At 35.4% G+C, this 13,494-nt stretch overlaps 1 protein-coding gene across 4 annotated transcripts in view; it reads right to left on the bottom strand.

Annotated features, from left to right (window-relative positions):
* Nucleotides 1-13,494, bottom strand: part of LOC139961031 (uncharacterized) — a 181,979-nt gene that overhangs the window by 82,606 nt on the left and 85,879 nt on the right. The window lies entirely within an intron of this gene.

Genomic DNA, 13,494 nt, shown 5'->3' with positions numbered 1-13,494 from the left:
CTGCTGCATCGACTGGAAAATCAGGTTTTGCTTGTATGCCTTCAGAGTATTGGTCATCACTCAAAACCCTGTGAATTACCAGAATTATGAAGTAAAGTAATGTAATGCACACTGTACGTACTATAGCAGGCACACCACACACTATAGATCATAATTGTAACAAACAATAGCATTCCAGGTATCACAAATAATATTGGCTACTTGATCGAATGTGACACATCAAATTTAAGGTAGCTTTATTTGATTGAATGTGACACATCAAATTTAAGGTAGCTTTTCTCAATCGAATGTGACACATCAAATTGAAGGTAGCTTTATTTGATTGAATGTGACACATCAGATTTAAGGTAGCTTTATTTGATCGAATGTGGCACATCAAATTTAAGGTAGCTTTTTTCAATCGAATGTGACACATCAAATTGAAGGTAGCTTTATTTGATTGAATGTGACACATCAAATTGAAGGTAGCTTTATTTGATCGAAGGTGGCACATCAAATTTAAGGTAGCTTTTTTCAATCGAATGTGACACATCAAATTGAAGGTAGCTTTATTTGATTGAATTTGACACATCAAATTTAAAGCAGTCACATTTGATTGAATGTGACACATCAAATTTAAGGTAGCTTTATGCTTTCGGTCACATACCTCCAACAAATTGAACAACCCTAACAAGTATAAATCCAAATGAGGATGCAGTTGATGGAACTAAAGACATACTTGTATACCAGCCCTTCTAGACTTTTAATAGCCACCCATTAAGTACTAACATTATAATGTCGGCAGATCAGACACATTATCACCTTTAAAATACTAACCACATGCAAGTAGCAAGTGGAATTTTTTTTAAAATATTTTCAAAATATAGTGCCTTTGTAATTTATCATTAAACTTGAGCAAGTCCTGGTTTAATGAACTGAATTCAAATTGGACAATTCAATGTAATAGATGCTTGTCAATGGACCTACATTCCATCTTACCATTCACAAGGCATTAGAAAATTTACTCCATTTACAACAAATTACACTCTTGTTTTACCTAGCAGAAAGTGAAATTCGTCAGATGCTGCATTAGCACTATTCTTTATAAATAATCTCATATTGTAAGTTTAAATAACAGAATATCAATACTTAAATGAAGATTTCAGAGATAATTAAATAACACACTCTAATTAAACCACTTATCTCCTCAAATTACATAAAGCAAGGCTAATTAGACTCTCACCAAGTCTTTGCTTTTTGAAAGCCATACATTCAACCCATTCAGTCCCGTCTGGAGCTTAACATCACACTCGGATTGCTGCTAATGAAATCAAGAGTTTTTATCTAATGGATGACTTGTAGTTGATCAAGATGCCTAAACCACTAATGCCATTTTGTTAATTAGCAATTGCATACATATATATAAATATATATATATATATATAGCAAGCTTTTATGAGTTACTATGTGTGTCACACAGTGCTCTCCAACAAACACCAATTCAACAACTGCATTATATCCTTCCAATCTATCCTGAAGTTCAAGTCATGTTTCTTTAGTTTTGTCATACTTATATTTCCTTGACTAGAGACAACCCCAGACCTACAGGGAAAGAGCTCTCTAAAATCTCCTTCAAAATCTCCTGGCTTCAAGTAGCCATCTTCTCAGACATCCGTTGGATCAAGTTTCACAAGGATTCCACAAAAAACATTCCTCCCTTGAGAAGGCCGCAGTATCCTCTTTTGATCAGCAATTTGCACATTTTGTACAGCATACTGATATTAACCGGAAGAAAAAAACGTGGAAAAGGGAAGCTACTTCAGCCAAAAGGAAGGCTGGCTAAAGATTCCTTGTTACATCAATATTAGTCAAATATGGCATATCCTGGTCCTTTATGAGAGACTGGGCTTTATAGAGGATCCTACCCCCAATATGGATGTCATATAATTATGATGCCTTGCAGATGTATACCATTACACATCTTTATTTACATTTATACAGAAGATATTATTCTTATTATAAGAAAATAGATATGTTGGTTAAAGTCTTTAATTATACAGTGACAAAGCCAAGAATGGAAGGCTCCATTGTGGCGTAAAGAATTATGGTATTACCGTGATAATGTATGTTCTTAACTATACATCTAGAATACTTTACTCTCTTAGAATATGGCTTCTAAGACAAACAGGGCCCTTTGTTCTCTGTATATTAGTTAGTGTGGCTATTTGGCAGACAGGGCCTGCACCAAAACAATAGCACAAACAGTATAATATCAGCCCTTGCCAGCCTTGCGGGAGATATACTAAACATTTAGGAGAGATGACAACCCCTAGCTGAAATGAAGAAGTCTAAACTTGACATTTAATAATCAATACACAGTTACATTTGATTGGGGCAGGGTAGGCCTAATTATAGGATGGAGAGTTGGACATGACAAGCATATATATATATACATTCAAAAACAGACAATGTTGGTGATCAAGTTTGTGCCCGCTTTTTAAATTATTCTGCTATAATTCTGTGTGTATGAAAATCAATGCTAATTTCAATGTTCATCAGGGCTCAGTTGTTGTTATGATACTTTTGTGAGATTGACTACACAAATTAGCTCAGGGTTGAGCTGTCTCATATTGTGGGGCAAATTCAAGGTTTTCTTGTCTCCTTCAAGATAAAGACTGTCTCATGGACAGATACATGAGCATCAAGCATTGGATTGTTACTTCAGTACATTTAGGTCATAAGTGATATTGACTATGCATTATAATAACCAGAGGTATATGTATACATACAGCCTCTTGTCAAATTGGTACTGTTAGACACTGCAGCATATTGCATATCAATGGAGCATACTCTAAGATCTATTGTTTCACATCGTGAATGAATTTGCATACAGCTGGAACCAAAAGACAAACATACACGTACATACACCCATACATGAGCTGAAGACAGATTCTTAATCACAAACTCTTGGCTAAATTTGCTGTTATATGTGTATCATACACCTATACAAATCACAACCTCTGTAATATATGTGTACCATATGCCTATATAAATCAAAACGCTTGACTAAATTTACTGCGATATACAGTATATGCCTTTACATATGTAAATAAGAATATAACTTCATTCTGTTCCAAAACAGTTGGGAAAAAGCTTGTTTTAACATTGTTAAGTATTTTATTGATGCATACACCATACAAGTCACACTACTGCTATTTTATGCTCTAAATAGCTATTATTGTTTCAGGTGTTGGGCTGTTGGCCACCACTGTTATAAATTGAGAAAGTACTGTAACCAAGTTTGCATTCTTCAACTGAATTCCCTTGTTGAGTCATTGCCTAGCTAATACGAAACAAGCCGTCACAATGACTCCCAATGTCTTGGCATGATTCAATCATAAAAAGCCAATGAATCATCAAATCAATCCATTTCCCTCAGTGGATATATCCCCCATGGACAGAAGGCAATGTTGACGCACATGAAAGAAATCATTTTAGATTCTGTTCTTTCTCCTTTTAGAAAACATGACAGAAACCACTAATTGCGTCTGAAAATATGAAACTAACTATTCAAGCAAGTTTACACCAAATTTGTCCACATTGGTACATTATGAAAAGAAATTTTTTGTAGGGACTACACAGTGCCACAAGAACTGCTAGATGGATGCTACAAATAGCCAAAAAGTGTTTACAACCATTTTCACTACCCTTATTAATAATTTTATCAAAAACAGGATTTGTGTCCCACAGATTAAGTGTATGTTGTAATGGTTTTTTGAATTTGTAACAGTGTAATTGTAACTGCTTTTGTAAAAGCACTTTGGATCGTTGCTCTTCCAAAGTTGTATTTAGCGCTGTTTAAATGTATTATTATTATTATCATTACTACTACTACTATTATTATTATTACGATTACTATTATTATTACCATTATTATTATTATTATTACTACTACTACTACTTATACTATTATTATTATTTATATTACTATTACTACTATTGTTATTATTCTTATTCTTCTTCCTCTTATTACTATATTATTGGCATAATTTTATCCTTCCTGGTGTGACTTTGACACTTTGCAGGACTATAAAGGAACAAACATTACATATCTGTCTTTCTATCTGCTCCTTTATCTACAACTACCATAGTTTTTATTAGAAAAGTTGAGGTATAAACTGCTGAGCAATGTGAAGTTTCATCTACAGCTATAGTTCAATCTTAGGCTACTGCCAGTTTCAAGATGATTCGCCCACAGATATTGTACCTCTATGGTTACAATTAACTCCGCACAGGGATGTTTATACAGATCTGCAATTGCAGTTTCCTTTATTAGGGATTTACTAGAAATGACACAACTGAGATTTGTTGGAAGGCCGTAGAATGGGCCCAGTCTCTCATAAGGTGACTTTATCACAGTAAATATAGACGGATAGGAGGTACGGCTAGAAGACTAACTATCACGATCAAAGTTGTTGTTTTGAAACTGCCTAGAGGTTATTGACTAGATAGAGATGGTTGTTGATTTAATTTGATACAGATATGTATTCCTTTACTAATTGGATGAACCCAATACAGAAGGAATATCAGAGATCTCCGGACCACTGGACAAAAGAAGATGAATTACTGGACTTCACTAATAATTAGAGGAAACCTGATCTACTCCGAGGCCTGTCATGACAATAACAGCAGACTTAAATAAATACTTAAAAGACATGGGAGAGGCCCTAAAACATTGACTAACAGTTGTAAAAATTGTGAGTAATTTAAAAGATTTGCAAACTTTTGTTGTTTCAAACCTTCAAACCAAATCTCCATTTGTTTCAAAACAGTTGTTTCAAACCAAATCTCCATTAGGTACAACACTTTCCTTTAAGTGGATCATCGCAAACTGCCACAGACTAAATCTATCATTGAAAAATGAGCTCAATCATCATGACCCATGCTAACAGAAAACAGCTAACATGCCTTTTCAAGCCTCCCTTGAATGTAGCCTCACAAAATTCATCAAAAAGAGGATACTTTTTTACCCTTATTCTCAGGGTCACAAGTTCTAATAAAGCAGCCTTTGCCTTTCAGTAGACTCACATTTCTAATTTATTATAAATAAGATCCAATCACATTGTTTTAATGAATGCTTTTTGTATATTTATAATCAGACTATTAAATCAAACGGAACTCGAGTCTACTGTTTACAGACATAACGTAATTCCTATCATATTTATGTTATCCACGTTAATGTGTATACAATCCCCTTTTCCCTTTTAATAATGGATCATGCATTGTTTATATATATATTTGAATCCCAACTGATGGTGTGATTTCAGTACATGTACTATGACAATGAGTCATACATTTATTCTGTAAAGTATCAGTAACATGTTTTAATGGTGGCCATGCCATTATAGTATCAAGGCCTTAGCGACAGATTCTATAGTGTGACATGCATGCAGCATAAAATCAGACTTATGGAGAAATCATCCTAAATCATGTGCATTAAGTGACAAAGTTTGTTTAAAAGTCCAATTTAAAAGAAGAAATCTATATATACTGTATCAGTCAGAAAACACACAAAATGGGAAAAAGATAACAAAAATGTGATGGCTTCAATAAAATGTAGCCAAAGGAAAAGAGAAGAATGAAAAAAAAAACGAATAATATACTAATTAATGGCGTTGCCCACATTTGCCTGATTATTGGTAGCCTATTAAAAATTCATACTACAGAAATTGCACGATATAGTCAACAGTGTTGCTCAAACTTGAATCCTTACTTGTTTTATAATAATACACAATAGAAATTGGTGTTGCTCATTCTTCCCTCCTCACTGTTAACCATTTATACAATAAAATTACACACCAGTGCTGAATGGAATGTTGCTCATATTTGCCTACTGATCAGTACTAACAATTGGTACTATGCAATTGAACACTATAGTCAATGCTCTGGTAAGTCATTTTCCCTACTTAACGTTTCATAGTTCAGGACTCCACATGGACAAATAGTAATGCTCATACATCTTTCCTCTTTACCGTTAACAATTCATACCGCCATGCAATAGCAATGTAAGCTACTTACAAGAATAGGCTGGGCCAATTTCAAATTCATGTCACAAATGTTATATAATTTACACTACCATATGATATTCTTTGCAATATTTTAGAGAATTTTTGTGAAACTTAATTCTTGGCCTAACCTTATTACGCTGCATTTTGAGAAGAGATGTATTAACTATAAAAATATGTATCATTTTGACAAAGCCATGCAGTATTAACCCCAAATTTGTTTATCACTAAGATATCAACTGCATGCCTGCTTGGTATTAAAGTGAAGAGTTTTTATAACACCACTGAAATTTTATTGTGTCCCTCAAATTTAATGTAATTGCTCTATCTTTTTTATTAGCAACCTTTTGAAGGCAATTGCATAATGTCATTGTTCCCAGAATAAAGTATGTCCACTAGAGGAACCAATGCTAATTTTCAAGCCCCTCATTTTTCTTCTAATGGTTGATTGCTGTGGATCACACCGCAGTAACAAAATTCAGTGCAAAAATGCAAATGAAATTGGTGCTGCTACTGCCAATCTTCTCGTTATTAAACAAGTTATACCCAGGAAGCAGTACTGGTTTTACTTCTGAATTGTACAAACTTGAAACTGCATAATTATGTGGGTGTTGCTCCAGCAGAGACAGGAAGAATCATTTTTTTTGTGCTGTGTGTCCACTTTCTAAATTCTTTAGGAAGCATTCTGGAATCTGGATCTCTTAAAATCACAAGAGGATGCTGCAATCATTTGACATGCTCCAATAAATTATGACACCATCCGTTTAATCGTCTGCAAAAATGTGAAATGAGGCAGAGGAAGACGAGCTGTACCCAAATAAGGTAAAATGATCTTTTATAACTCATGCAAATTTAATATCTCAAAGCTCATCATGTGGAAAACTAAATTTGGCATTTAAATTTTTTATCTTGTGAGTGGGAGAAGAATTCAAAACTTGATGTAATTACAGCGGATGTGAGTCAAGAGCTCAATAGGGGGAAAAAAACGGGGAAGATGTGTAATTAGCTCCTTTAAAGTAACATATTGCCATGGCAAAACCCTGAATATGATCTGTTACACTGTTTCTATGGTATATTAAACATCGTGGTCCTCAATGAATGCAAATATAATGATCAAGAATACCCACAGATATATGTGTTTGAATGTTTTACCTTTCTTTTTCAAATCTGGGAGCTCTGTGGGTGTTCATTTGGTAAATAAACCATTCACAAATTTATATCACTGGCCAGAACGTTTAAGAGTACTGTAATTGTTTTCTCTATACCAAGGGTTTTCAAATTAATTTGTAAGAGAGCTATAGCTAGAGAAAAGCATTGGTTTGAGCAAAGGGCAAGAGAAAATAAACATCCCCCCTATGTACATGGAGCAATCTGCAGAGTATAGGCCTTTGGGTGCTTAAGACTAACACCTTAAGTAAGGGCCTACATACTCATTTAGTGCAATATTGTGATCAGCGCTCTTCACAGGCCATATATGGGAAATGTTCTGCAGCTAGCCCCAACCTCCCCTCCCACCCCCCCCCCCCCCCTCCGCAACAAAGAACCCTTTCTGTGCCATTATAGGTCAAAAAGTCAAGGAAGAAGATTAAGAAAGATTCTTGAACAATAGCACTGGTAAATATGCCCTTGAAAGAGTGAAATATTTAGACAGTATAAATGAAAAAAAAACAACACAGAAACATAGATAGCACAGACACAAAACACATGCACAACAGAGAGATCAAAGGTCTATGTAAAATTATTTGCTAATTTCAATTGGATAACCTTCAATTTTACCAAAATTTGGAATTAAACTGAAAGAATTTTCTGACATAACGTACACTATATAACACTGCTTCAGTAATGACACTATATATATTTCAACACCTTAAAACTTCAAATTCCATTTCCTAATATTCAATCAATAATCCGGTGGCCATTATTGGACTTGAATCTTCAGTCTGAGCCTTGATTTCACCTTCAAGCATTTAAATGATCTCATCAGTTATAGCCGTCACCAGGATATTATTAAACTTATTATCTTTACGATATTAACTAAGGTTAACGAGCAATTGCTAGTGATGACAAATGCGAAAAACAACGGTAAAATGTGTTTATAACAAACAAGCTTTCTTTGATATGGGCTACATCTTGAATACATCACAAATTATATTGACCATCACATGGTGTAATAAATCACCAACCATGGCCAGGTAGCTGCATTAGCTACCTGTATTAAAACTGATTTCATTTTGTTTGAAGTTAATATAATCCATACAGTCAAAAACACCAACAGACACATAAATATCTGTTTGCTGATTTATATGCGCTTCCTGTTTATTTCAAATTTAACACCAAATGTCAGGGAAGGTGATTAAAGGGGCCTGCACGCTGCAAAAAAAAAGGGTTTAAATGAACCCAATGAAAACTGGTGTGGGAATATTGTTACATTTGTTTTCAAGTTATGTTTTCCAGAAAGTTGTAAAATTGTCTGCAATATAAATGCAAATCAGAGTACTCAGGGCACAGCAAAACTGCTAAAGTAAGTGATTTTTGTTGTCCTTCGATATAAAAATGCAGTAACTATGTAATTCATTAGCTTGAGTAGTGGGAGTTTTATGTTTGTAGTGATGAAGTAACAGTCAAAGTATTTTAAACGTCCTTGTTCCAATCAGAATGCATTTAATCTCGGATAATTAGCTAATAAATCACTCTAACTGATTCACTTTCACCCCATTCCTATATGTACGTTTACACAGAAGAGAAGTTACAGTTAATTGTGCACAGAGAAACGTCTGATGCCGGTAATCTGACCTAGTTTCCAATGAGGTGTAACAGAGTGTTAGAAACCACCATCGGTCCCAGAAAATACACACACAGCTGGCTACCATCAGTAATTAGGCACTAGTGTACAGTCAAAGCATACAGGATGCAGTCAATACCCACAGCACAGTGTGCAAATGCAGCGATGGACATCTCAGGTCCAGATAAAAGATAACAAGGTATCACGTTTCATTACTGTCTGCATTTTGTAGCGACAAGCAAAAAACATCACTTGCAAGCAACGGAAAGTTAACTTTCTTCAGAGGGCAGCAGGCGGTTTGGGGTGAGTCTTCAATGTTTTTGCAACAATCTGCGTTGGCTCGCTCCTGGATTTTTATCTTTTCTCCAGAAAATTCTGTCCTAACCTACCAAATACTAGCTTTAACCAAAAAAAACAGTTACACAGTTGGAAAGCTGACGGATTCAACTGATTTATTCATAATACGTACCCAGTCGATTTTGTTGAATGAGGACTGAGATATAATCTATTAAAAAGAGATTTTTGAGACTTTTCTCGCACAGTTTTAAGAGATGACTGACGGCGGTCACATGACAGATGCTGGATACAGCATATTCTGTTATATGAAAAAGTTGCCTAACTTGCCTCCGAGAATAGAGTACCTTTGTTCGTAACTTTACAAAGTTGCAGCCCCAAATCCATGAATAAAATAGTCTATGAACTGCTGCAGTGCTGCAGTCTTGTTTTTAACCGTAGTTGGTTAAATATTCTTAGCACATCTGTAACTATGGAAACATAAAATGATCAAGGCATACTCTCGGTGGCCTATACAGTCTCTTCCTACACTGTGTTAACAACACTACGGCAAGGAGTGTCATTTGACTGTGCCCTCCTCATCTCGAATCAAGAATTCAGTCCATACTGAGCTGATCTTCTGCTTTGAATAGTTCAGCAGAAAAAGAGTCCAGCTAATTGGATTTTAAAATGTTTGAAAGGAAAACAAATTACAAAGTCATATATTTGAAAATATGATAAACTTGTTACTTGATTTTTCACTTGCACATATATGGGCAAAGCGGTGAAATTGTATGTGATACTATATACAACAGAAGCTTAATATAATAACCCTAACCATCACACAATATCTTCAGTGTGATCAGGTTGACAGGATTTAAACGTTTTCAACTACAGGATGTAAACAATGTTTTCAGCTATACCAGGATGGTGGATGTAAATGCTTGAACTGAACTGGATAAACGACACTTACATCGATGAAATAACTAAACCTGCTGTCTTCGTAGCATATTGTTACATAGTCAGGAATACTGTTCACTTCTTAACAGGGGTGCAACAACTTATACCTCTTGGGGGAGGGGGAGGGGAGGTATGGCAGGGACCTGCAGCCCCTCCCCCACTGGCAGACAGAAATATTACAAAACAATCATATTGTACAGTATACAAATATATGACATGTATGTGTGGTACAACCTAAACAGTAAAAACTTCTTGTTAGGCCTATAAATTGTTTCACAATAAAGTCTTAGAAAGCAACCTCCATCTTACAAATATTTTTCAAAGGGTAGGGGCCACCGCTGCCCTTGAGACGTATTTCCATTTTTTTCTATTAATGCAAAAGTTTCAAAATACAAGGGAGTAAAGCCTTATAATTACATAACATAACACAATGAGGCCACTGGGACTTCAGGCCGTTTTTTTGCCACTAAGGGCATAACAAAGGCCTTCAGGGAGAAAACAACAAAAATTGTTAAATTATAGGCACATACCCTCTGACATATTATTCCTGTCAGTGTGACGTCCAGGAATTAAGCCTTAAAACCTTGGTTTTGTGGCTGCAAAAGTTTACTGTTGCATAATTTGCCTGGGGTGAAATTTATGGCATCAGCATCATGCAAATATGCTGGAAATTATCTTTGTCTATGTTTAAAAATACACAAATACATGAGGAATTAAATATTCAAACTGGTCTGCACAGGGGCAGTACCAAGAAACAGGATATATACTGTAAACAAGAGGTAAGTGAGGAAACTGGTCTGTACAGGGACAGTATCAAATGAAATGATATATATTGTAAACAATAACCCTTTAAAACTCATTCCATGAATACACTCGCAGTTTACTTTGTAAATATGTATTGTTATCTATGGAACATGAGATGGCACAGTCATTTGGCGAGAGGAAATATCGCAGCGCGGCAAGCCAATCTGTGGTATGCTATTGATACATAATGAGATGCCAAATGACACATTTATAAGCATTAATTAACCTGATTCTTCGCAAACTCATGCCACAAAAAAAGTGCTGTCTGTGACAAACATTCATGCTAAAATGTGAATTTTTTCCGTCTTCACTACTTATGAGCTAATTAATGTCAAAGAATGATTTACTTCTTAACGAGTAGTTATTCTACACTTCTATGTCAAATACTCCTTACATTCTCAACAAACCAATAATGTGTGTCATACAAAGACTCATTTTGCAATATTTATCTTTAAGCAACAATTAGTGTGAGGTCAGATACGGACCAGCAGCTGAATATCAAGTTCTTCTGTAACAATGCTGCTATTGCCATGAAACGTTTGCATATCGATCTGTCAAACTAGCCCCCCAGTTTGTTCCACAATCATCAACATTCTTTTTAACTAAACGCAAATAAGGAAAGCATTTACCTGCATGGGTTCGTCATTATAAACTGTACACTTAAACCAACCTGCAACAACAGCCGCTTTAAATGCTGACAGTGTGAAATCCTGGATTATAAAATACTCCAAGACCCAACCACTTTAAAACTCTAAAAACCTTTCAAAGCAAATAAATTTGTTCCCTAGTGATGCATCTCATATTAAATATTCTGGACATAATTACACAACAAAACCAGCCCTGAATGAATCACCTCATTACCCACAGACCATCACTTATAAACAGGAATTGTTTATGGTAGTTTTTACAAGTAGATAAACCATCATCTACCTATCCTTGCTCAAACTTTAATTGTCTTTCACAGCGACGTTAATGAAGCGTGGATCCAATGTCCTCTGCACCTTGTCTAAGACTTATTCAGTCGGAAATCAAAGGAATTGACACCTCCCTGGCAGTGAGGTTTCCCAGGACAAGATTATTACAGTACAGTTCTTAGCTACATGCACTTTGCCTGTTACCTTGAAAGTTTGAAATGATTAGAGAATGCAACTGCTAGTAGCATAACTGCCAGAAATGATCGTATCTCTTCTTTGAAGTCCCAAGGTGGTACATGCATACATAAGATGTTTTTGATTTCTTTGGCTTCTCTAATGAATTTTTAGATTGTTTTTCAGATTCAAAGATGTCAAGTATTCAAAATTTAATTGATTTAGTACTTGAACGTGGAGTCGGAAAAATTAAATAATTAAGTTTCCTTTCTTGACACGATAAACAAAGAAACTAATGACAACTATACCAACTGCAGCATTCTGAAAGGACTTCAGAATTACTCACGAATATTCAGGAGTGCATGCACACAACTAATATACATGAATATTCAGGAGTGCATGCACGCAACTACTATACATGAATATTCAGGAGTGCATGCACACAACTACTATACATGAATATTCAGGAATGCATGCATGCAACTACTATACCGGAATATTCAGCAGTGCACGCACACAACTACTATATATGAATATTCAGCAGTGCATGCACACAACTACTATACATGAATATTCAGGAGTGCATGCACTCAACTACTATACATGACTATTCTCATCAATTACATGACAGTCCACCAGTTTGAGACAATTGTTTTGTAAATAAACTATAATTCACGTCAACCTTCAAAGCACTTGTACTGACAGTATGAGCAGTCAATATCATGTTGCTATCGGTTACAGGTTTGGAACTGTTCATACTGTCACTACAAATGCTTCAAAGCATGATATTGGAGAACAGTATATCTAGAGTGATATTAGCATGGAATTAAATCCTAACTGGCTGCCCCTAATCAATATTTAGTACATCCTACTACTCGCAAGTATCCATAGGGAATATGTAAGGGAAATGCATTCTATTGTTCATGGAAACGAAATGCTTAATATGTATATATGTATAATAATATACCTGTGTACATTTAAGCCTTACTGCGATAATAGGTTGTATGTATAGCATCTCAAAAATTTCTGGACTAGCAATATTTGCTATCAAAGTAGCTAAACAGGGAAGGAATTTGGTCGCAAACTGAAGGTGAGATTTGCATTCCCTACATTGGGGGAGAGGATGAACAAAACACCTTTTTCATTTCCCTTGATCATCATAGAATAATGTCCTTTTCAAAGTCTGAAATTTCTTTTGTTTCTTCTTTTGTTTCATGAAAGGGAAGACTATGGAGTCAACCAGGTTGCAAAATTATGAGCAGGACCGGGGATTGCAACGTCCGCAATGACAATAACGCGGAACGCAAAGTCCGTAATTACGATAACGGTTAGAATCATACAACAAGGCAACATACAGAAATATTGTACTCAAAGCCAAAGTGACTTCATCAGGTCACACATCCAGAGTCTAAGCATGCTTAAGTTCTTCAATACCGCACTCATTACCTGTGAAGAAACATTTCACACTGTAGCTTTGATTCTTCAGGTATGCATCAAGCAAATTTATCAATGTTGAGGTGCACAACCTCAGCCTATAAACCCA

Source organism: Apostichopus japonicus, chromosome 20 (genome assembly GCF_037975245.1).
Source record: "Apostichopus japonicus isolate 1M-3 chromosome 20, ASM3797524v1, whole genome shotgun sequence".
Lineage (NCBI taxonomy): Eukaryota > Metazoa > Echinodermata > Holothuroidea > Aspidochirotida > Stichopodidae > Apostichopus > Apostichopus japonicus.
This window is presented reverse-complemented; position numbering and strand designations above follow the sequence as displayed.